Source organism: Ctenopharyngodon idella, chromosome 22 (genome assembly GCF_019924925.1).
Source record: "Ctenopharyngodon idella isolate HZGC_01 chromosome 22, HZGC01, whole genome shotgun sequence".
Lineage (NCBI taxonomy): Eukaryota > Metazoa > Chordata > Actinopteri > Cypriniformes > Xenocyprididae > Ctenopharyngodon > Ctenopharyngodon idella.
The window spans coordinates 13,266,664-13,291,854 of NC_067241.1; the positions used below are offsets into that span (position 1 = coordinate 13,266,664).

The window sequence follows — 25,191 nt, forward strand, 5'->3', positions numbered from 1 at the left end:
CCCCCATATGCTCTTATATATACAGTATATGACAATAAGGCCTCAGCTAATTCAAACTGCATGCAAGCTGAATGCGAGTGGTGCTATGTGAAAAGCTAAAGAAAGATGAAATCTTGCACACGAGAGATATGGACATTTTGAAAGGGATTGGAAAGATGCTATTCATTTCAAAAGTGTTTTTTCATTGCCAGAGGCAAATCAACTAAATGGATGTCAGTCAATCCATTCGGCACGGCACGCAGAACGCTTTTCACCAAACCCCACGATTGTGTTTCTCCTCTTCATTCATCTGCAGTTGGCAATATGAGAAAATATGGTGCACGCACATGCAACCCTCGGATGTATGCAATTTATATAAGCACAAGGGGTTTCATATTAAACTGATTGGTCTGTTCTGGAAATGGGGTGAATCGTTCTAGAAGCAATGGGGCAAATCTATCCTGTGCGTTTGTATGCTCCAATAGACCACTTTGAGAATTAAATGTCACATTTTTAATGCTTCCATTACAACGTTGAAATATTTAGCCAGCGTACTTTAATGTCGCTCATGTAGAGCATCTAAGCACTGTGTGAAGACATTTCCTGTGCATTTGTTGGGCCACCTGGGATGAAACGGCTTCTTTCTATTGCTATCTATTTAATAATATGGTTTATGATGAGTAAAATATAGAGAGAACCTCATTGTCTCAAGTCACCTTTCTTCAAATGTCTTTTTTCCAATAGTTTTCAATTCAGTTTGGCTTCAGTATGCAGATTTTTGACAATGAGACAACAAGTGTTGACCAAACACAGTACCAAAATAGTTTATCATACAAAAAAAAAAATCTACCAAAATATTTACCACAATATAAGTAATTTTCAACCACAGTAAAGAATGCCATCACATTATAGTAAGTGAAATCAGAGAGGCTACTAACTGAAATTACTTAAATCACTTAGATGACTTTCAATCAAATTTACTCTCATGTGCTGTAAATACTCACAATGCAACCAAATACAGAAACACGCTACAAATACTCACAACTCAACCAAATACAGAAACACGCTACAAATACTCACAACTCAACCAAATACAGAAACAAGCTGCAAATACTCACAGCCCAACCAAATACAGAAACACGCTACAAATACTCACAACACAACCAAATACAGAAACACTCTACAAATACTCACAACACAACCAAACACAGAAACACGCTACAAATACTCACAACACAACCAAATACAGGAACACGCTTCAAATACTCACAGCCCAACTAAATACAGAATCATGCTGCAAATACTCACAACTCAACCAAATACAGAAACGAGCTGCAAATACTCACAGCCCAACCAAATACAGAAACACGCTGCAAATACTCACAGCCCAACTACATACAGAATCATGCTGCAAATACTCACAACACAACCAAATACAGAAACACACTTCAAATACTCACAGCCCAACTAAATACAGAAACACGCTGCAAATACTCACAGCCCAACTAAATACAGAATCATGCTGCAAATACTCACAACACAACCAAATACAGAAACACACTTCAAATACTCACAGCCCAACCAAATACAGAAACACGCTGCAAATACTCACAGCCCAACTAAATACAGAAACACGCTACAAATACTCACAACACAACCAATACAGAAACGATTTGCAAATACTCACAACACAACCAATACAGAAACACGCTACAAATACTCACAACACAACCAATACAGAAACAAGCTGCAAATACTCACAATGCACATACGATCAGGATGTTAAAATAAACAAAAAACTCACCTTTCAGGTCATCGTCAACACCACTGATGAGTAGACATTTAACAATAAGCATGTCCCAGCCAGGTTCGTCACTTATTGGGGTCCCCCTGAAACATTTCCGTTGTGGTCTGTGCTATTTGCAGCTCGTTTCTGTATTTGGTTGTGTTGTGAGTATTTGCAATGGATGTGTTGTCAAACTGCTAAAGATGTTTTCTTAATTAGCTGGTGTTTTTCCTATTTGCAAGTGTTTTCTTCAGTTTCAGCGTGTTGAGCACTCTCATCACTGTAAATGATTCTTAAAATAATCAAACATTAAAATTTACTGATATAAGACAGAAAAAGAAAGTTTATAATAACTGAAATTTGTCAAAATAACGGCCCAAAAAAAAGAAAACACACATTGTGTGCACCCGGCTTTACACAGAGCAAAAAGGGAAACAGTAAGACAAAAAAAATAAAAGGTTGAACAGCATCCAGTGAAAGCTCACAGCGCATGAATTATGTGGAGGATGTGTGTGGTGGTGGATGGTGAGAAGGACTTAGATTGAGATGTCCACTTCCGGCTCACTGGTTTGATATTTCCATCACGGACAGCGAAGGAGACCCTGACAGTCGGGCTGTTGGAAGCCAGCTGTTTTCATGCTTTGAGGATTCCGGAATGTGCAGCCAAGTTGAAGGATTGTTAGGAGATTATTAAGCAAAGTGACATGCAGAAAACGTGAATCCAGTGATGGAACGGTTGAAGAGTTTCACATGCAGCAGATCTTTGGCACCCAGTCAGCCATGAGCGTTTCAGCATCAATGCTGCTGTAACATCGCATCTGAGTTAATCAAGTAACATTAACTAAATCCAACGAAAATATGAAAGTTGCAGTTTGAAACAGTTGAAACATACACAGTCCTGCCTGACTGAGATCAGACCATAATCTTTTTTCACTTGGAAATGTGAGATAACAGTAGTAAAACTGTTTGGCACCTGGTAAGCTACTACTTAGGTCCTGTTTACACCTGGTATTAAGATGCGTTTTGGTTGATCGGATCACAAACAGACAAGGGAGACACATTCCCGTTTACACCTGGTGTTTTAATCCATCTCTTTTGTTCACTTTCAACCACTTCTGTCCTGATTTCTTCGAGGGGAGGGTCTATGGGCGGGTAAATGTGTGGGTTTTTTCAGATCTTTCGATCTAATGGACAAAATAAGTTCAAGCGATTTACATATGAACGTGAAAGGAGGTGACGGAAAAAATACGGAGAGCATGAGCTTTCGTTTCTGTTCTGATGGCCACAAGACCACGCTGAACGCGATGAATGCGTATTAGAAATCAGGAATGGTGAGAGAACATTGTGCTTGGTACATTTTTCGTCTTCAAACCAAACTTGGGTCTTCAGCAGACAAAGTTTAAATCTTGTCTGGCTAGCGTGCTTTCCATAATGTTTACGTATTAGGTCAGTAGGTGGAGAAAAGGTGGTCTTTTGTGGCTGTTTGAACGCATTTGACCACATGAAATACTGCTCTTCCTGTCTAAGAGGGTGAGTTTTGACTCAAATCTGCTGCAGTAAGGACCAAAATAACTTATGATGACTAGTCAAAGTTCTGGTTATACGAAACTAAATATTGATTATTGCGACAAGTAACTCATTTAAGTTGGGGAAAGACATATATGGAAGTAGCCAAAACAAATAAACAAATCTGCACCACTTTTACACAACCAATATGATTTATGCATGCATAGCAGCCTATCTAACAAATAATTTAGATGAAGAAGGCTGAAACCTTAGCTTTACTTCAGTTTACTATCATTTTTGGTGTAAAATATTTGAAATACAGCCCTGAAAACTAAAATAACTTCACCGGAGAGCTGTCGCTTGATCTGCCTTCAAGCGCAACTGAGAAATTCCTGCTTCCGAGTTGGGAATTCATTAATACGACACGTCACACATTCAAGTTGGAAATAGAACACAGGGTAAACAAAGCACAACGGACAGCCTGTAAAACATAAAATGGATGACCTGTCAAACAAAAACAACCCGTGGACATAAAATTTCATTCCTAGACATTCTGCTCCAATTCCGGGTCGACCTGCAAAGAAACTGATGTGACTTACCTCAGATCCACCCGTTTCACAGACCGTTCCATACCACTGCTGGTTCAACAGGTCAGCCTGGTTAAGGAGAAAATTAAATGTACATATTTACCATTTAAGAAACATATTTAAAAAATACTGCATCTAATCCCATATTCTGTTTTTTTTTTTAGATGAAAGATGTCTGTAATTTTTCTGTGATCAGAACACTTCAGTATTTAAATAATGATTTTGTAGTGCTCATGTAAAAATAATGTGCCATGGGTATTGCATGTTCGGTATTTGATGTTTTTGAGTCTCAAAGATTGAAAGCTATGTTTCCTAAAGCCCTAAAAACTTCAACACAGCTCTTTGAAACCAGTAAATATGGCTTTATGCTTAATATGCAAGAAGATCACATTGTAGCTGGCCTACAATGGTATAACATACTGTAATATGATTATATAATATGCTGTCATCTACTAGTTTTGGAGGAATTCCAGACACCCAAATCAGTGTGATCACAATTTTTATTTTCCCAGATTCTGGTGAAACATTGTTTGGTATCTTCTGAACTGTCTAGTTTTAAAAACAAATATACTTGTGTTTAAGGCAGTATCTTTAAAAAATGGTATACTACACTTTCATAAATATGCTCTGTTCAAGCACACTTCAAACTTATATTTATTTGTAATTTATTTGTAATGTAAAGCTCAATCAAACTGGATGGGATATTTTAGGTGAGTGAGACAAAACGACTAACACAACAAAACATCTCAAAGCCACTGATAATACTTACAGGTGTTTGTGCTCCAAAATGATGTCACTTCCTGTAGGAAGATGTCAATAAAGAAATTAATTTGAATTTAAAGTGATACTACACAACATTAACAGGATGAAAAGTTGAGGACAAAGGCAAATTTATTACAAATTAAAACAATATTCCCAAGGGGGGAAAAATGGTTTAAATGAGACTAAAGTATAAATAAAAAATTAAATAAATATAAAAATCACTGAGTACATGTTAATGTCAATTTTATATTAACATACCAAAGTTTGAGCTTTAGAGATAACAGCAAACTAAGGTAAAATATAGCTGTCATTGTTAGAATTAGAATCAAATGCTGGAAAATAATTGTAGCTGTAACAAAACTTTTACTGGCTTGCCATGTGTTTACTGTATACCATAAATGCTACAAAACTTTGCCAAAATGTCTTATAAAGATAAATGCAAGCCACATAAAAAGGTATAAGCCACTGCTTTTATTATATTCTGAACATACATGTGGCCTTTCTGTGTGACTCTTGCAATGTAAGCTGTTTCCAACATGCACAAAAAAACTTTATTTACCCTTTGAAAGCAATAAGCAAAATGTGGCGCCCTCATGCGCGTGACCTCAGAGAGCGAGAGGGTTGCTAAACCACACACTGCAGATGTGCATTGCATCGGACTCTCTTTAATAACTGCTCTCATCACCTTTTGCACTGAAAAAAAGGAGGGAAAACAATATCTCTTTGGAGGAAGCTTGCATTTATCTTTGAACGAGACTGTGCAACCACACCACACATCAAGTCACTTTGAAAAGATGAAAAAAAAAGGGTTTAGGAAGAAATGTAACCTGCAGTGCTGCTCAGTCGTCTAAGAAGCATTAGCTGTATGGTTTGTTTACCCGCGTGTGCACTTATGAATCCCAAGGGTGCCGCAGCCTGTGTCTAACTCACCCTGAGGGCCTGCGAGTATTTTTCACAACAAAATGAAATTTTATGGCATGCGAGATTAGCCGACACTAATGCAAGGTCAAAAATAATAGAATCAATAGGTAGGTCTGACCATGTTAACATTTACAGAAAATTACAGGCTGAAAAGCGCTGTCTAAAACAGAATGAAACGAGTCTCCACTGAATTCATATTGATGCCTTTTCATTATTTCTCATAATTTGACTTTTTTTGTGCACTGTGGCAGTCAGCGACCGTGGTTTATCACCCTTTGTGTGCGTACAAGGGTGTGTGTGTGTGTGTGTGTGTGTGTGTGAAAGTGAGTGAGAAAAAGACTGTAATGTGCTGTAGGGTCAATGTACCGCTGTCAGCTTCCAATGACTACTCACAACCAATCAGAATGTGTCGTCTTAATTGATCAATGACACTAACGCTGTTAAGAAGAATCATGTGACCTTGATCTATGAGCTGTGCTGATGCTTTTCAAAGCTGTGCAGCACAATAAAACCAACACAGAAGCCTTATAATAGGAAGATTCCCCAATCCCTATGACGCTTCTCATCCCTAAAGACTGAAAAATGACTTAAAAAAATTTCCTTAAAAAAATGAGTAAAAGAGGGAGTTTTCCCTGTTCAATAGAAAATTACATATAAAACACAAAAACAAATGCCTTACAATGGATAGCTAACTACAGTAACAGGATTGATAGTTAACTGCAGTAACAGGATGGATAGTTAACTGCAGTAACAGGATGTATAGTTAACTGCAGTAACAGGATGGATAGTTAAGTTAACTACATAGTCCATCCAGTTAACTACAGTGGATGGATAGTTAACTACAGTGGATGGATGGGTAGCTATATACAGTAACAGGATGGATAGTTAACTACAGTAACTGGATGGATAGTTAACTACAGTAACAGGATTGATAGTTAACTGCAGTAACAGGATGGATAGTTAACTACAGTAACAGGATTGATAGTTAACTGCAGTAACAGGATGGATAGTTAACTGCAGTAACAGGATGTATAGTTAACTGCAGTAACAGGATGGATAGTTAAGTTAACTACATAGTCCATCCAGTTAACTACAGTGGATGGATAGTTAACTACAGTGGATGGATGGGTAGCTATATACAGTAACAGGATGGATAGTTAACTACAGTAACTGGATGGATAGTTAACTACAGTAACAGGATGGATAGTTAACTGCAGTAACAGGATGTATAGTTAACTGCAGTAACAGGATGGATAGTTAAGTTAACTACATAGTCCATCCAGTTAACTACAGTGGATGGATGGATAGCTAGCTACAGTAACAGGACAGATAGTTAACTATAATAACTGGATGGATAGTTAACTACAGTAACTGGATGGATAGTTAAGTACGGTAACTGGATGGATAGTTAACTACGGTAACTGGATGGATAGTTAACTACGGTAACCGGATGGATAGTTAACTACGGTAACAGGGTGGATAGTTAACTACAGTAACAGGATGGATAGTTAACTACAGTAACAGGATGAATAGATAACTATGGTAACTGGATGGATAGTTAACTACAGTGGATGGATGGATAGTTAACTACGGTAACTGGATGGATAGTTGACTACAGTGGATGGATGGATAGTTAACTACACTAACTGGATGGACAGTTAACTATGGTAACAGGATGGATAGTTAACTACAGTAACTGGATGGATAGTTAACTACAGTAACTGGATGGATAGTTAACTACAGTAACTGGATGGATACTTAATTCCATAGTTTACTAGGATGGATGGATGGATCTCTGTAAAGCTGCTTTGAAACAATACTGTGAAAATCTATGCAAGTAACTGATATTGTTTAATAAATTTGATTATTAAATTACCATTAAAATAAACTCAATCATTCCCTCATTTCCTCATAAATAACTTATCTCAAGTGGCCTGAGGAATTATGTCTTTGGTCCCAAATATTAATTCTATGTATTCTTAACATCTTTAAGAAACGCAATTGAACATTTCTAATAATCTGTGAGCAGTAATCAGTCACAGCGGCAGCTGAGAAGCGCTTCAAACGCGTGTTTGTACACTGAGAAGGATTACAGCAAAGAAGCGCCAAAGCAAAGCAGCACCAGCTTGAACAACCCAGTGTTCCTTGATCCTAGTTTTACAGCTCTCATGTACAATGTCAATATGAGCTCGCGGCTCACGGGTGAGTGTTGCGGGCAAAGCGTCTGCTCGGATCCATTGTCACTCTCCCTCTAAAATGAAAATAACAGTTATGAATGAGCTTCTGTCGGCTGCCATTGTTCCATCAAGTGTTTTTATTGCTGTCATTATAGTTTAACATCGCACTGTTAATTCTGTTAATTAAAAAGCTGATTGCTTTTGCCAGTCTGTGATCTCCATTTGGTGAGTCCATATGGTAGAAGATTACTTGTTGTAAATTTCAATGAAGTCGTATCAGAGCTCGGATACATATAATCAAGCAGTACAAGTCCTGAAATTAAGCCTATAAAACCTCAATTATATATTCCCTTGCATTCGTTTTGTATACCTCCATTTCACCAAATATCTAACTGTTGTGCTAGAATGGCAATTTAGGGAGGACGTGATGCTTGATGATATTTCGTGTACCTGAGATGCTGATTCAGGATAATAAATTTAAAAATGTGCAATTTACCATATTTATGTCATATCCAGGTGTGCGGTATAAGTTAACAAGGTAAATGCCTAGCCTTGCAAATAAAATTAAATGGGAAGAATACAATGAGGTGCTGTTTGTATTTCAGGAATGCAAAGGCTACTGTACACTCTAAATTGATAGTTGAGTTAAATAAAACTACCCAGCAGTTTGTGCAAACATTTAACCCAACTGCTGTGTTAAAACAACCCAATTGCTGGGTTTGTCCATTTTTAACCCAACGTGGGTTGTTTTGAACCCAGCATGTTTTAGAGTGTAATATGCCGTAAAATAATACAGGGCAGGACCATTGAGATTTGATTGGATTGTAACAAAAAGTAGCCATTGATATTATTTTAATGCTTCAGTTTTTTTGGAAATTGTAAATAAGAAGCAGTTTGCATGCAAGTGATTTGAGTCAATGGATGCACTGGACAATTTGGTATTTCTTTCTCTCTTTTTCACATTCTGACAAAAAAAGAGAAAGATTTGACACTACATTACAACAAATTGAAAAGCAAAGTAAGTGCATTTGGTGCTTTATCAATAGCTACATTTACATGCAGACAAATAATCCGTTAATAATCAGATTGATGGCTCAATCGGATTGAAATGCCTTCATGTAAACACCTCATCGACCCAAATGAATAGGAAAAAATTAAGCATATAAATGCTTGAAACTGACTATTTTCTTAATAAAGTTCAAAAATACCTTGCAACACATGATGTGATGCATATATTTACATACATTTTATGTCTTACGAATGTGCATATGTTTATTTAGTACGTGTCACGTCTTATGAATTGGTCAGTGGAGGAGAAAAACAAGCTTTTCTGACATCTACTTCAGCTTTATTTTAGATACTGTGTCATCAAGGCAAAAACGCAGCAACAGCACAGGTTTTGTTCAGAATACATGTAATGCACATGTAAATGAATACGTGTATCTAATTGCAAAGTTTAGGGTTCATATAAACAGCACATTTAGAATCGGGAATCCAATCGGATTCATTCCGGCTGGTGAAAATAAGCATAAACATATATTGTGTATTTAAGCATCCTTAGTGAGATTGTGAGTACCGTTTTCTGGCTGTTTTTCATAGACAGTACACAAAATGCAATGCTGTGTTGTTTTTTAACAGCTAGAGGGCCAAAAGTTACATAGTGTACCTTTAATAATTTGAATTGGACAATTTTTGATTTCATGTTATCTTAAAGTCCTGGTAGATTTTGAAGAGTTTAATAACATACTGATCACATGAAATGGTCAAAGCATCTCAGCAAGACTAAAAATCCTGCAACAAAAAACAAGACCACCATATGAAATCCACCCGTCAGCAAAACAAGAAGCCCCTCTTGCCACAAAGCATACTCGTAAATCAGAATGACACAAAGGCTGATAGTCTCTGATAGGCTGCTTTTATTGGTGCCCCGTGGCTCTATAGGAGCTTGTGTGACTGCTCACATATGCTACCTGCATCTCGTAAGAAACCCATAAACTGATGGCATACAAACTTGGGAGGCATATCTACCCAATGATTTGCAAAGAGAAGCCACAGAGGGATCAGTGTTCCTCAATTAATTCTGTCAGAAATGTGTTTTCATCAGGCCAGATGCAGTGAAGATACCACATGAGATCCCGCAGTGGGCCGCAGTGAGCGTTAACATTGACGCGGTCGGCTAACAAAGAACGACTGCTATATGAGATGCAAGGTGACTTATCAGCTACATTTAGGATGGACAGAAAGAGTGCACGTCCACCTGGAAAACTCGATGACAGACGGTCTCTTATTTAAAACACGTGTATGTGTGTGTGTGTGTCAGACTTATGCAAAATTTACCACCTCACACTTCCCATGAGGCTGTCTTTGCGGAACATTCCTGAGTGGAGAGCGCTGCTGATGGGAACTAGGTCTAACCTGAAAAAAGCTCCACTTCTCATGTCAGAGAAGCTCATTGTGTTCTGATGGTGACGAGCGAGAGGGAAGCAGGTTTGTTATGCAAGTCTGGGCTTCTGTTTCAGCTAAAGCGGACATTTCCTGGCCACAGGCACTTTACAAACTCTTTAAGGGTGTCAAAAAAGAAGGTTGTGAGTGACACTGGCCTTTTCATGACAATGAGTATGTAGGTATATGTGAGGGTGAATCTCACAAAGAAACGTGTCAATGGTGTCATATTTCACCTCAAAATCAAAAGAAAAAAGTCAAAAGATATATAATATAAAACTTTTATTTAGTGCTGTCAAACGATTAATAGTGATTAATCGCATCCCAAATAAAAGTTTGTGTTTACAAAATATATTTGTGCATTCTGTGTGTATTTATTATGTATATATAAATACACACACACATGCATGTATATATATTTAACAAACATATATATATATATATATATATATATATATATATATTATATATAAATAAAACGGTTAGTCCCTGTCCTTGATTCTGATTGGTCAATTGCTGTGTTTTATTTACGTATCACTACACAACACCTTTAGCAACCACTCTTAGCAACATATACTGTTTGTTCTCAATTGATATTGTTCATTGAAGCATACTGTATTATGTAGAAGAGTATTGTGAGAAAGAGATCGATTGGACGAGTTTATTACCTGCATTCAGATTTAGCATTTTCCTTCAGGTCAGTCCTATGTTCATAATAATAATAATAATAATAATAATAATAAAAATCAGTTTAAATGTCCGATGTATCATCTTGTCCTTTTAACAGTTAAGGGGTTTTCCGTGACTGACAGCACTAGTCAAAGCATTTGTCAGTTGCGTCTTGTTCCGTGTTCACAACAATTCAGTCTTTTCAATGTAAAAGTCTTCGCTACTGACTGATACACTCATAAAGTCTTTGCCGCCATCTAATGGCATGAAAATGTAACTTCTGTTGCTGTTCACGGTCAGGGACTATATTTTTTCCGGCAGAAGGAAGGCTTTTAGAAAAAGTTTACTTCATGAAAGTTGCAATGATACATATTTCTGGCTTTAATATTTGTATTGTGTGGTAACCGTTTTATAAAAGCAATAAGGTACTCGAGGCTAGTGCTGTATCGTGAATCAGTCACATTATTCACGATTCACAGCCTCTCGTACCTTATTGCTTACATATATTTCTGAAATATATACATAATAAATATACACAGCACGCACACATATATTATGTAAACACAAACTTTTATTTTGGATGCGATTAATCGCAATTAATCATTTGACAGCACTACCATAATGCACTTTCAACTAATTCACAATTTATTTAATAATGTATTTTTAAAAAAAATAGTTTTATCAATTATAAACTGTACGAATCATCACAATGCAAAACTGTGACAATTTAATAATTATATATATATATATATATATATATATATATATATATATATATATCTTGCATAAAGAAAACAAAGGCAATTAATAAAATGACAAATTACATTCAGTACAATAAAACCTACCACACTACTTTCAACTGTGCAATTTGTTTGAAATAATTCTTTCAAAAATTATACAGTGGGTACGGAAAGTATTCAGACCCCCTTAAATTTTTCACTCTTTGTTATATTGCAGCCATTTGCTAAAATCATTTAAGTTCATTTTTTTCCCCTCATTAATGTACACACAGCACCCCATATTGACAGAAAAACACAGAATTGTTGACATTTTTGCAGATTTATTAAAAAAGAAAAACTGAAATATCACATGGTCCTAAGTATTCAGACCCTTTGCTGTGACACTCATATATTTAACTCAGGTGCTGTCCATTTCTTCTGATCATCCTTGAGATGGTTCTACACCTTCATTTGAGTCCAGCTGTGTTTGATTATACTGATTGGACTTGATTAGGAAAGCCACACACCTGTCTATATAAGACCTTACAGCTCACAGTGCATGTCAGAGCAAATGAGAATCATGAGGTCAAAGGAACTGCCTGAAGAGCTCAGAGACAGAATTGTGGCAAGGCACAGATCTGGCCACGGTTACAAAAAAATTTCTGCTGCACTTAAGGTTCCTAAGAGCACAGTGGCCTCCATAATCCTTAAATGGAAGACGTCTGGGACGACCAGAACCCTTCCTAGAGCTGGCCGTCCGGCCAAACTGAGCTATCGGGGGAGAAGAGCCTTGGTGAGAGAGGTAAAGAAGAACCCAAAGATCACTGTGGCTGAGCTCCAGAGATGCAGTCGGGAGATGGGAGAAAGTTGTAGAAAGTCAACCATCACTGCAGCCCTCCACCAGTCGGGGCTTTATGGCAGAGTGGCCCGACGGAAGCCTCTCCTCAGTGCAAGACACATGAAAGCCCGCATGGAGGACTCCAAGATGGTGAGAAATAAGATTCTCTGGTCTGATGAGACCAAGATAGAACTTTTTGGCCTTAATTCTAAGTGGTATGTGTGGAGAAAACCAGGCACTGCTCATCACCTGTCCAATACAGTCCCAACAGTGAAGCATGGTGGTGGCAGCATCATGCTGTGGGGGTGTTTTTCAGCTGCAGGGACAGGACGACTGGTTGCAATCGAGGGAAAGATGAATGCGGCCAAGTACAGGGATATCCTGGACGAAAACCTTCTCCAGAGTGCTCAGGACCTCAGACTGGGCCGAAGGTTTACCTTCCAACAAGACAATGACCCTAAGCACACAGCTAAAATAACGAAGGAGTGGCTTCACAACAACTCCGTGACTGTTCTTGAATGGCCCAGCCAGAGCCCTGACTTAAACCCAATTGAACATCTCTGGAGAGACCTAAAAATGGCTGTCCACCAAAGTTTACCATCCAACCTGACAGAACTGGAGAGGATCTGCAAGGAGGAATGGCAGAGGATCCCCAAATCCAGGTGTGAAAAACTTGTTGCATCTTCCCCAAAAAGACTCATGGCTGTATTAGATCAAAAGGGTGCTTCTACTAAATACTGAGCAAAGGGTCTGAATACTTAGGACCATGTGATATTTCAGTTTTTCTTTTTTAATAAATCTGCAAAAATGTCAACAATTCTGTGTTTTTCTGTCAATATGGGGTGCTGTGTGTACATTAATGAGGAAAAAAAATGAACTTAAATGATTTTAGCAAATGGCTGCAATATAACAGAGAGTGAAAAATTTAAGGGGGTCTGAATACTTTCCGTACCCACTGTATGTATTAATTATAATATTTGTGCTAAATGTCACAATGCAAAACTATGACAACTGATTGTCATGTTTTTTTGTCACGAAGCACTTCTATAAAGGCTTTATTTTCTTTTAAACAGGCATAATTTGCCATTTTCCACCCGTTCTCTGACACATGGACCCAAGACATACTATTCACAAGTGAAAGCAAATGCAAGTACATTTTTTCTTTGTAATGAAATTCTGGCATGACGGAGCAACAGTTGAGTGGGTCAAACAGGCTGTTTTTGCTACTGTACCTTTAAGGCTTTAAAGACCTCAGTTCTGATTTGCTAACTGTTTGCATGTGAAACCAGTATCAACACTTGTTTTCTATGATTTGTTTCCTTTAAATGACAACTTTAAACATATGGCATGCATAGAAAATTAATTTACCAGCCAATTAATTGACTAAGCATCTGCAGACTCTGGTCATGTGACAGCGATGACAAGTGTTCGATGACAGCTTTATTCTGGGAAATTTGCAGGGGCCGCACTGCGTGCTCAACATCTTTGAGAATAATTCGCAAATGTGACTTCATCCATGTATCTCAATCCCAGAATCCCAAGCAAAGACTTTCAGCTATTCTCACTTGCCCATGTGGCTGTGACAGGTTGCCTTCTTATCCCTCTGATGACCAACAGCGGAGGCGTTCTGATCTCGAACCCTGACCCGCCGGACCTCGAGGTTTTAGACCACCACACAGAGGTTTGTCCACCAGCAGAACGCTGTCACAACTGACGTATCATGTTGAGCGCATATTCTGCAGATAGGAAGGCGTGTTTGACCCAAGAGAGTGAGGACTGACCTACTTTGGGCGATTCCACTCATTTCTGCAGGCAGGGAGAACAAACTATGGTTTGAAGGACACACTAGACCTACCTGCTCTCTCATGCTTCAGCTCAATGTCTGCTTCTTGGGGATTTGTTAACTTGGAAGATTTTAAAAGTAGACCTCATAAAGCAGTGATTCTTGAGCACTAGGACAAATCTGACTGCAAACCTGAAAATATTCAAAGTATATATATATATATATATATAAAAAATAAAATTTTTATAAATTATACAATTATATTCTACATTGTTCCTCACACACACACACACACACACACACATATATATATATATATATATGTGTGTGTGTGTGTGTGTGCGCGTGTACATATATGTAGATATATATCTATATATATATATATATATATAAAATGTCATTTTATATATATATATATATATATATATATATATAAAGAGAGAGAGAGAGAGATGTACAGATATAGTTTTAAATTAATAATGTATTTTAACGTAATTTTAATTGCAATTTAAAGATAATACTACTGGCAGGTATAAGATTGTGGGCCATTTCATCCCATACTCTCAAGAATCACTGAAAGCTTTGACTATGCATGACTAAGCTCGGACAGAACAGGACTTTCCATCTTAAGCAACTGGTTATTTATGCAGACTAACAGATTATCAGTGGTATGTGAATGACAAACCTTTCTAATGATGTCAGCAGCTCCTGACAGTTAAAGGAATAGTTGACCCTAAAATTCAATTTTTGCCAGCAGCGACTCGCCCGCATTTCGTTTCAACCCTGTATTATTTTCTTTCATCATTGCAGCACTTCTTATGAGATCGTCAGTCATTATTCCATCACAGAAAAGCACCACTGAAGTATTTACACCGCTACTGCTAAACCACCACATTACTGTATATTACAAAACCAACTTAACGTGAATCTCAAGGCTGAAATGGCCTTGTAACACCTGTTTCAATTTAATGGGAATAAGTAAAACCATACGCTTTATTATTTTCAAAAGCGCTATGATGTGTCTCATTGTTATGGTTTGTCTAACAGCTTAAGGGAGAACATCCACAATAAAGCGTCTGAATCTGAGAACTAAACGCATTGCACACTCTCCTGCTTCATAACTCTTGTCTTCACAGGTCTTTGAATGCTTTGACAACGCTGGACTGTTTGTGCCAGACAATGTTCTCACGGCAAAGGAATGCCACCGAATACTCATACAGAATAAAGAAAGAGACACTGCTCTTTCTGACATACAGTATCTCTCATGTTTGACATCTATCAGTCCAAGACTCTGAATCCTGTCTGAAATCCAGTTCCATGGAGTGAGAATGGCAGACAACTGATGTTTCACTGCACAAAAAGGCGAGACATTCGGCAGGTACACGTTTACTGTGAATCACAGAATAATGGCACCATCTGTGTACCATGTTAGAAAGGCACTAAATGTTTCATTGCAAGAAATCATATTTATAATCAAGATTTTTTTTTGTCTTAGTTTTCATTAAAAATTATCTTAAAGTAATTTAAACATCCTGAAAACAAAATAATTTTTCTTGAGAAGCAAACTTCTGCACAATATTGAAATATATATATATATATACACGTTTTTCAAACCTTACATCAGGCAAACTGCATTTTAAATTTTATTAAATTGTGTTAGATTTAAACAAAATATTATATATTGTTTTATATAGTTATAAAAATAATTATATTTTATAAAAATAATTATATTTTACAAAAGAAAAGATGTGAAGATTTATTCTTATGGAATGTAATTTCTGTCTTTAAATCTTATTAAATTTTGCTTCTAATAAAATAAATAAAATATATCTTTTTTAAGCATTTTTACTGGAAAACAAGAACAAAATAATGATTAAAAATAATTTTCAACGATTAAGAGCTTTAGACTGACGTGACACGAAATCAAAGGTAAATTAATTAGTAATTTTTCAATTTAAAAGCAGTTGTGAGAAACCGACACTGTGACTCATTTTTCTTTTATGAAACACCAATTTACCATGAAGGGGTGGATTCGAGATGCTCTTCTTCTGATTGTGGGTGTGTCACAGTCATCATCAAGTATTAACTTAATTACTTACATGAGTGATCAAATCATCACTAATGAATTATGAGATTTTTGGGGACATGTTTACAGTTGTAGTGTTATAGAAACGGCCAGAAAGGAATCTTGAAAAACCAGCAGATTTATAAAGGATAATCTTATATTAAATACAACTTAAAGGATTAGTTCACTTCAGAATGAAAATTTCCTGATAATTTACTCACCCCCATGTCATCCAAGATGTTTATGTCTTTCTTTCTTCAGTCGAAAAGAAATGAAGGTTTTTGAGGAAAACATTCCAGGATTTTTCTCCATATAATGGACTTCAATGGGGACCAACGGGTTGAAGGTCCAAATTGCAGTTTCAGTGCAGCTTCAAAGAGCTCTACATGATCCCAGACGAGGAATAAGAGTCTTATCTAGCGAAACAATCAGTCATTTTCTAAAAAAAAATAAATAAAAATTATATACTTTTTAACCAGAAATGCTTGTCTTGCACTGCTCTGCGATGCGCCACGCATTACGTAATCACAGTGGAAAGGTCATATGTGACATAGGCAGAAGTACCGAGTAAGTGTTTACAAAATCAAATGGCCCTTACAAAAAAAAAAAAAAAAAAGGTAAAACAACAATGTCAGACGATTTTGAAGTTGGAGGAGAAAATGAGATGGAGTTTTTCGCTCTACCGCGGTACTTCCACCTACGTCATGCGTGACCTTTCAAACATGATTATATAATGCATGGCGCATCACAAAGCAGTGCAAGACGAGCATTTGTGGTTAAAAAGTATATTTTTTAGAAAATGAACAATCATTTCACTAGATAAGACCATCGCCTGGGATCGTGTAGAGCCCTTTAAAGCTGCACTGAAAACTGCAATTTGGACCTTCAACCCGTTGGTCCCCATTGAAGTCCACTATATGGAGAAAAATCCTGGAATGTTTTCCTCAAAAACCATAATTTCTTTTTGACTGAAGAAAGAAAGAAATAAACATCTTGGATGACATAGGCGTGAGTAAATTAACAGGAAATTTTAATTAAACCTGTTAATCATTAATCATTAAAAAATCATTTCTCCTATATATAGAGCCTTTTTGGCATAAAGGGTTCTTTAAAATTGAGTGTGTGTGTGTACATACATATATATATATATATATATATATATATATGTATGTATGTATGTACACACACACACTCAATTGAACCCCATTGAACTATTTTTTCTAAGAGTGTAGGCACTGTAATCTCTGATGATTCCCTCCTACAATGCACTGAATAATCCTTTACATAAATGCATCACTTGCAAATGCTTGTTCCAGCCCCATCGCCTATAAAACCCCTACAATTTGATGCAATTTCACTTTTTAATTAAGCCGTACCGTGTCATAAATCAAGAATCATGATAATTAACAAAATAACAGAGGCTGATAATGTACAGGCTCGCCTTAAATCTCCAAAGGTCCCGTCGCTGGGCAGTAATAAAGAGCAAATAATGGTGTGGCTGCTTGATATTTTGGTGCTGGAAGTACTGGGAAAATAACACCTTTAACAGCACTGCGGTCTTAATTTGTAGAGGCCGCCTTGCGCTGCTCTTCTCGGGAGGCAGGTCATTTATCATTTAGGCGGCCGTTATTTTTAATGAGTCTGTTATCATTCATTTTAGGGCATCCCACCTTTCCTTGACATGGATAGTATTTCTTTTTATATAGGACACAGGATTTATGCCTCCCTCTCTCTGCATTTTGCTCGTCAGCCACAGCCACTCTTTCTTTCTGTGTCTTTCTTCCCCTTTCTTTCTTTCTTTCTTTCTTTCTTTCTAACTCTCTCTCCAACCACTTTTTCCTCTCTCTCTCTCTCTCTCTCTCTCTCTCTCTCTCTGGAAAGGAAGACATCTTGCTTGTCTTCCTGATGACTCTTTTGGGGGTAGAGCTGGAAATCAAAGGCAGTTTTGATTCATCATAATTTTAACGGTGAAGTGTGTCATTTTTTGATGTTATACATGTTCTTCTTTCCCAATTTAATCTATAGAGTCAACTATAAGCAAGACACTGCTCTGGTGTTTGAGCATCCCAACAGAGCAACACAGACTCAACCAATGGCATGAGTTTGAGGGTGGGACTATCTGTTTGATAAACCAAATGCAGATGAGGGTCCAGGAAACATGAAAAATTGAAAATAGTCATTATTTTGCAAATCATTTTGGTAGCGTTAGTGGTGCAGAAATGACACACTTCACCTGTAGAAAACACTGGAACCAAATTAATTTCATGACATTTAATTGACATCATTCTTGACAAGGACAAATACACAACCTGACCAGTCTGATTCACGTCTGAACTCTTTCAAATCTCTAAAAAAAAATCTTAATATCTAATGCAATTTTGCAAATAATTTTATCATGTTTTTAGGATGCGTTTAAAAATATATTACTGGAAAAACATCAAAAATACTTTATTTGCAGTGTATTATGTGAGGAAAATGTATATATCAAAAGTTTTTGAAAGAAGTCTCTTATGATCACCAAGGCTGCATTTAATCAAAAATACAGTAAATATTACTGGGTCAATGACGTGACGGGTAATTTTTTTGTCCAAAGGCCTTAATAATAATAAAAAAACAAAGATATGACATCTAAAGTATGTAAGGTAGTACAACTAGATCTCTTTTATTGAACCCAAAAGGTTTAATTATATTTTGCTACATATAAAGTTATTTTAAAGATTTTGAAGTGTCAAGAGGTCATTCGGTTTAACCGTCCAAAGACCAATACTGCCATTTAATTTCTGATTAAAATATCTTAAAATTTAATAAATGTATTTATTTTTTATTCTGGCATGATTTTATAACATCACATATTAACATAGTGCAAAATTGTATTAAAATTATGTGTAGAAGTCGTTGCTTTGTTATGAGAAAAAATGTCCAGAAAAATGAATTTCATTGATGTCATTCGGAGTAACCAATATAAAGGGACCATTTTGGATCAAATCATGCGGTCAGTATCATGTGACAGGATGTGACATCATTCAGACACCTGCAAAGGACCACATGGTCGTGAAGCAAAGTAACTAACTCTCTCTTAACTATTTGAAAAATTCATGTTTTCACTTGCTCATACGCATGTCCCGAAACATCAGGTCATTCGGTGCAACTGCTATAAAACATGGAAAATGTTGTAATATTTTAAAAACTTCTACTAAATAAAAAATGATTGATTGTCCTTTTGCTAGCTAGCTAGCTAGATATCAGCCAGTTAGCACTGTTTGAAAATATCGTAATTTGGTATAACCAAAAGTGTCATTTGGTAAAACCGAAATTTTGGTTAAACTGAATGACTTTTTTGGCGACAAATTTTGTCCATCTTGTAAAAAATGACAAAAGCAGTGTTAATTGATTATAAAAACCACATAGCAGTTTTCACACTTGGCATGTTTGGTTCAATTAAAAAAAAAACCCTGGTGCGATGTAAGGTTTGAGCATCTGTGAACGCTGCCATCCGAGCCCTGGTGCGCACCAAACAAGCGGACCGAGACCGCTGAAAAGATGGGTCTCGGTCCGCTTCCAAACAAACTCTGGTGCGGTTCGAATGATATATGAATGCAACATGGACCAAAGACATGTAAACAAACCAAAAACAGGAAGATGAGACCCTAAAAAGGACAGAATCCTCACACATATCGTTTTTTTTCTCGTCATAGTCGTGAGTTTGCCCATCACAGGCATCAGACGTGCGTGTCCCACGCAGCAGATCGTTTGTGTGTGTGACGGATACGTCATAAAATCCGACCAATCAGGTTGTGAATGTATCCCTATGCCTTCAGGTTCGGTATCTTTTGGTTCGGTGATAAAATTGCCAATCTGAACGCTAATCGGACCAGGACTAAATTTTTTTTTTTCCCCACTACAAGTGTGAACGCACCCATAATCTCATTGTTAACACTTAATAAAACTTCAAAATTAATTATATCTCCATTTGGTTTTTTACACTACCTTATTTTAAAAACCTTATTCGTCAATGACCCTATTATAATTTAAAATAACTTTGTTAAAAATATGTTTTCTATTTGAATATATTTTAAAATGCAATTTATACCTGTGATGGTAAAGCTGAATTTTCAGCATCATTACTTCAGTCTTCAGTGTCACATGATCCTTCAGAAATCATTCTAATATGCTGATTCGGTGAATTATTACATTTTAAAATAGATTCTTTTAATTTATAAAAATATTTCACAATATTACAATTTTTACTGTATTTTTGATTAAATGCAGCCTTGGTAATCATAAGAGGCTTATATATACATACACACACACGCGCATGCGCGCTTTTCTTCAAAAGTACTACACTAATAAAATAGAATAATAACATTTAAGTACTACAAGGATTCTTAAGTGGAGGTTTTAAGTTTCTTACAATTACCATTTATATTTCTCAAGGCCTCAAAAGGCCTCAAGGGCTACTCAAACTGAAACAACGGTCTGCATGGAATCTTTATCCTCAATATGAAACTGCAACTACCTCAGAGTTTGGCAGCTGAATGTAGGTGGGTTGCAGTGGCACGTCTACAGGTGTGGTTATTTCAGGGCAGACTGGAGCTTTGCTAAATGCAGCAACTCTTCCCTTGATGTGGCCTATCATTCAGCTGTCAAGCTGTGACAAGTCATGACAAGTTTTGACAGATTATGACAACAGGTCGGCCCACACATCTGATTCTCAGCTTGTTAACCAGCGTTAACTAGTGTGTTCACTTAAGCCTGGTGATGAAACTGATGACGAGGTTGATGTTTGTTGTTATTTCTTGATTTTGATGAACGTCTGTCTTAATGCTGAGCAATCATACTGCTTAATGCAGAAAATGCATATCTTAAAGGGATAGTAAATGTGGGTTTGGAATGACATAGGGATGAGTAAATATAAATAATGACATCATTTTCATTTTTGGGTGAATAATTCCTTCGATATGCTGATTACTGTTTATTATTCATCCAATCCTGACATATTTAAACTGTCCATCAGGTAAAATCACACTCCACGTTTGTCTTGCAAAACAACACAAACTCTTTTTAGCCAAAAATATTAGCCACTTTTACAGTACATTCCTCTCAACATCCAAGAAAATTACGTAACGTCCCGTGATGACTGACCCTCAAGGTTTCTCTTGATATATGAGCCGTTCATTCTGTCTGTTTTCCTCTTCATTTTAACATGATTCCTCGGTGTAAATATTATGCTTTTTCAAAAATATCCTGCTAAAGGAAGCCAGCGCTTTCCCTGTGTTCGCACCGCGGCGCAGACTAATAATGCGAGTTTATTGTTCAATGCAGTACGAAACGAGGATATGTCAACAGTCAAAAATGTGTGCTGGAACAATGGAATGTCTGTTTAATGTGAGATGTGTGGGTGGCGCGTCAGGATTGTTCTCTTGATTTATGAGGTTCCTGTGCCTTTTTTTACAGTAAGGCTTAGCGCAATATGTCCTCGGAGCTACATCCTGTTGGGAGCAGTGACCGACATGTGTTCCTGTGTTGGAATGGTGTGGCATTCGTCTCTGGCCAGAATCTCCATGGTGCTTATCACCGCCATATGGGATACTGGCACAGAAAGACGGTGCGGCAAAACAGGGCTGCATCACGCGACTGCGGGTGAATGCTTCTGCATTAAGAAGTCGGATGCATTAAATGTGCTTGAGCAAATGTATACAGGTCTATTAATGTGGAGTAAGAGCAATGGGTCATAGTTTGTCAGGTCTGTTGAGAAAAATGTTTAAAAATTGAATTATTATTTAGTCTTATAAAAGGGAGAAAATGTTTGTCTATCAGAAAAACACACTGGTCAAGCTCAGGCTAACCTAATAATTCTGACCAAATATTTCATATGTAGTCTAGGAAATTTGTCCACCATGTTAGGGGTTCAAGTAGCGCTGAAACCCTATTGTAACTGTTAAAATTTTTAAGGATCAGCATTCTCCCCTACCAAACTGCAAGTTGTAGAGACTTTGAGGGCTGGTAGTCCTCACACAGCCTACAATGTCACAGAGGCTCGCCCCGATCGGCCTGACGGGGGCGCTACAGTGAAAAGTACGAAGTTGCTCATAACTCCTAAACCGTTAGGTGTAGGATCAAGTGTCTTATATCATTGGAATCATTGGCTCAAGACAGACAAAATGCCTCATTTGTTTGTCGTTTGGGTATTTTGGATTTTTTGAAAAACCTACTATTGCGAACTAGTCCTAGGTTTTTGACCCGATCGGAATCAAACCAGTGCAGCAAGATTCTCTGGAGTCTGATTGTCAATAATTATCATAAAAAAGTTGAAATTTCGATTCACGGTCCCTATGGGGCGCCAAAACATTCGAAGTGGGTGGAGCCACTTTTACTAAAATGGCTATAATTCATGAACGGAATGAATTATTTTCACCAAACTCAGCACATCTATGTAAGAGCTCATTCTGTGGTCGCTTGAAAAAGGACGCTGCAACCGGCCACTTGGTGGCGCTATAACAGCAAAAAAATGAAAATGGCTATCACTACTTCACCATTAGTCCGATTAACTTGAAAATTGGCATGGCAGTGTCTTTGTCCAAGGCGCCATGAATGTCTATGGCGCATCTCAAAAAACATGTTCTCCATCGGCCAATGAATTTTGAGCAGCTATCAGACAAGGTTAACAGAGGCTGATCGGATTGAAACTCGCTGGGCCTGTTTGACTCATGGCCCTAGAGGCCTGTGAGAAATTCGAAAGAAATCGGCCACCGGGGGGCACCTTTACTTTTTTCACGTGCGTAAAGGATTAAGTTTCCCCCGATTTCCCCCGATTTTTCGCTTGAACCCCAATAACATGATTTACTAGAATTACTTCTAGTAAATCATGTGATTTAAGACATATGCTTAAGATTTTAAAGGGCAAGTAGCACCAATGTAACAGGGTGGACGACTGGAGTTTGAGAGACAAACTAATTATTTGGTTGTATGGATGCAAAGCTGAATTTTCAGCATCATCACTCCAGTCTTCAGTGTCACATGATCCTTCAGAAATCATTCTAATATGCTGATTTGGAGAAACATTTCTTATTATTATCAATGTTGAAAATATTTGTGCTGCTTAATATTTTTTTGTAGAAACCGTGATGCACTACCATTCAAAAGTTTGAGGTAAGATTTAAAAAAAAAAAAAGGAAAAAGAAAGTAAGAAATGAATACTTTTATTCAGTAGGACGCACTAAAGTGACAGTAAAGACTTTTATAATGTTACAAAACATTTCTGTTTCAAACAAATGCTGTTCTTTTGAACTTTCTATTTCAACATTGATAATAATAAGAACCATTATTAATAGTTGAGCACCAATAATAATTCATCAAATCATGCCAAATTAGCTATTTAGAATGATTAAGAGACTTCTTTCAAAAACATTAACAAAGTAATAGTAATATATAAACCTCAAACTTTTGAATGGTAGTGCATCATGGTTTTCTTTCTACTAAAATATTAAGCAACATAAATATTTTCAACATTGATAATAATAAGAAATGTTTCACTAAATAAACATATTAAAATTATTCCTGCAGGATCAATCATGATTACATGAGAATTTGTCTGTAAAGTGTTTCAAAGTGTTTATTTTTATTATTATTATTCTTAGGTACTAATCATTATGAATTGTTGTCAATGGTTTACATATGCATGGGGACATAAAACGCCTGGGTAGTTGCACACAGCGTACTCCACAACACCATGTTGCACATGTATGCCAACACGCCCACACACGCTCGCCCCGTGCCCGCAACTCCATCAACACACACCTCCGCACACCCATGTACCCAGATAACTACGGCCAAGCCCACACACGGTTATTTGGCTTTGGTTTCGTGGCGAATAGAGGGAAGGTTTGCACCAGGGGCCCTTCCAGCCTCGTTTGGAGAGGAAACGCGCCTGCCAAGCTTCGGAAATCCTTTGATGGCGTTAGAACTTGAGTGAATCTGTCCAAAGTGCTTGACGTGGGAGATTATTGTGGCGTCGTGCATTAGATAAACCTACAAAGATCATGTTTATGTTTAAAAACAGCCATATGTCACACTTTCGCAGCTGCCACCACGGGTTGCGAGCCTCGCGCACGCCGTTACGGTCGAGATATCAAGCAGGATATGCATTACGAAAACACAGTCCCCAGACAGGCAGGCCTTTCATCTAAAGTTATTGCCACGCTGCCTGGGGTAATACATCACGAATTCTGTAAGGACAATGCTAAGAAGCGCAATCTGAGGACAAATGCATCATAGTTGCACAGTGAGCATTTTGTTACAAATAATGTTGTCATCAATTTTCATCTTTTGTTTAAACATATTAGTCTTTTGGACAAGATAGGTCATATTTCAGCAGTTTGATAAATTCTCCCTTCTTGCCTTTTCACAGAATGTGCACTTAATTAATTACACAACCTTTAATTGGACAGATTATTCCTAATGGTTGTGCGATGCTAAATGTACAAACTCAGAAGAGGCTCAGGAGTCATTATTTTAATGCCACATTCTCAGCTCGTTGCAATCAGTATATTTCAAATAATTAATCAGTTTCACATCGCGAGAAACATTTGGCCTAAAATAGACAAATTACGCTCACATTTGTGGAGAGATTTTTTTTTTTATATCTCCAATACCGTCCTGTAATATCACAGATGCTGTGCTTTATTAAGGGCGAGAGAGTGTTTTTTTTTTTTTTTTCTAATTTTATGATATCTGCAGGCATTTGGGTGTTTAATTAGGGCGGTAATGTCCGGTGATGTACGTGATGGATTTTTACGGAAGCCGGCTTTAACTATCTGAGGCGATATCATAAATCACAACCTTGGCTGTAATGCTTGTGTGAGTTTGTTTAATTAGGATGTCCACCGAGAGATTCAGGGTGTTGCTTGGTTTGCACAAGGAATGCCAGTTATACAAACACAACAGAGATTTCACATTTC

The 25,191-nt window shown here is 37.1% G+C and overlaps 1 protein-coding gene across 1 annotated transcript in view; it reads right to left on the reverse strand.

Annotated features, from left to right (window-relative positions):
• The window catches only part of LOC127505043 (teashirt homolog 2), a 126,504-nt gene extending 122,598 nt beyond the window's left edge, over positions 1-3,906 (reverse strand). The window contains exon 1 of the mRNA XM_051880295.1: positions 3,871-3,906. The gene's annotated coding sequence lies outside the window, so the exon portion shown is untranslated. The remainder of the gene's footprint in view (positions 1-3,870) is intronic.
• Between the last annotated feature and the right edge of the window lie 21,285 nt (positions 3,907-25,191).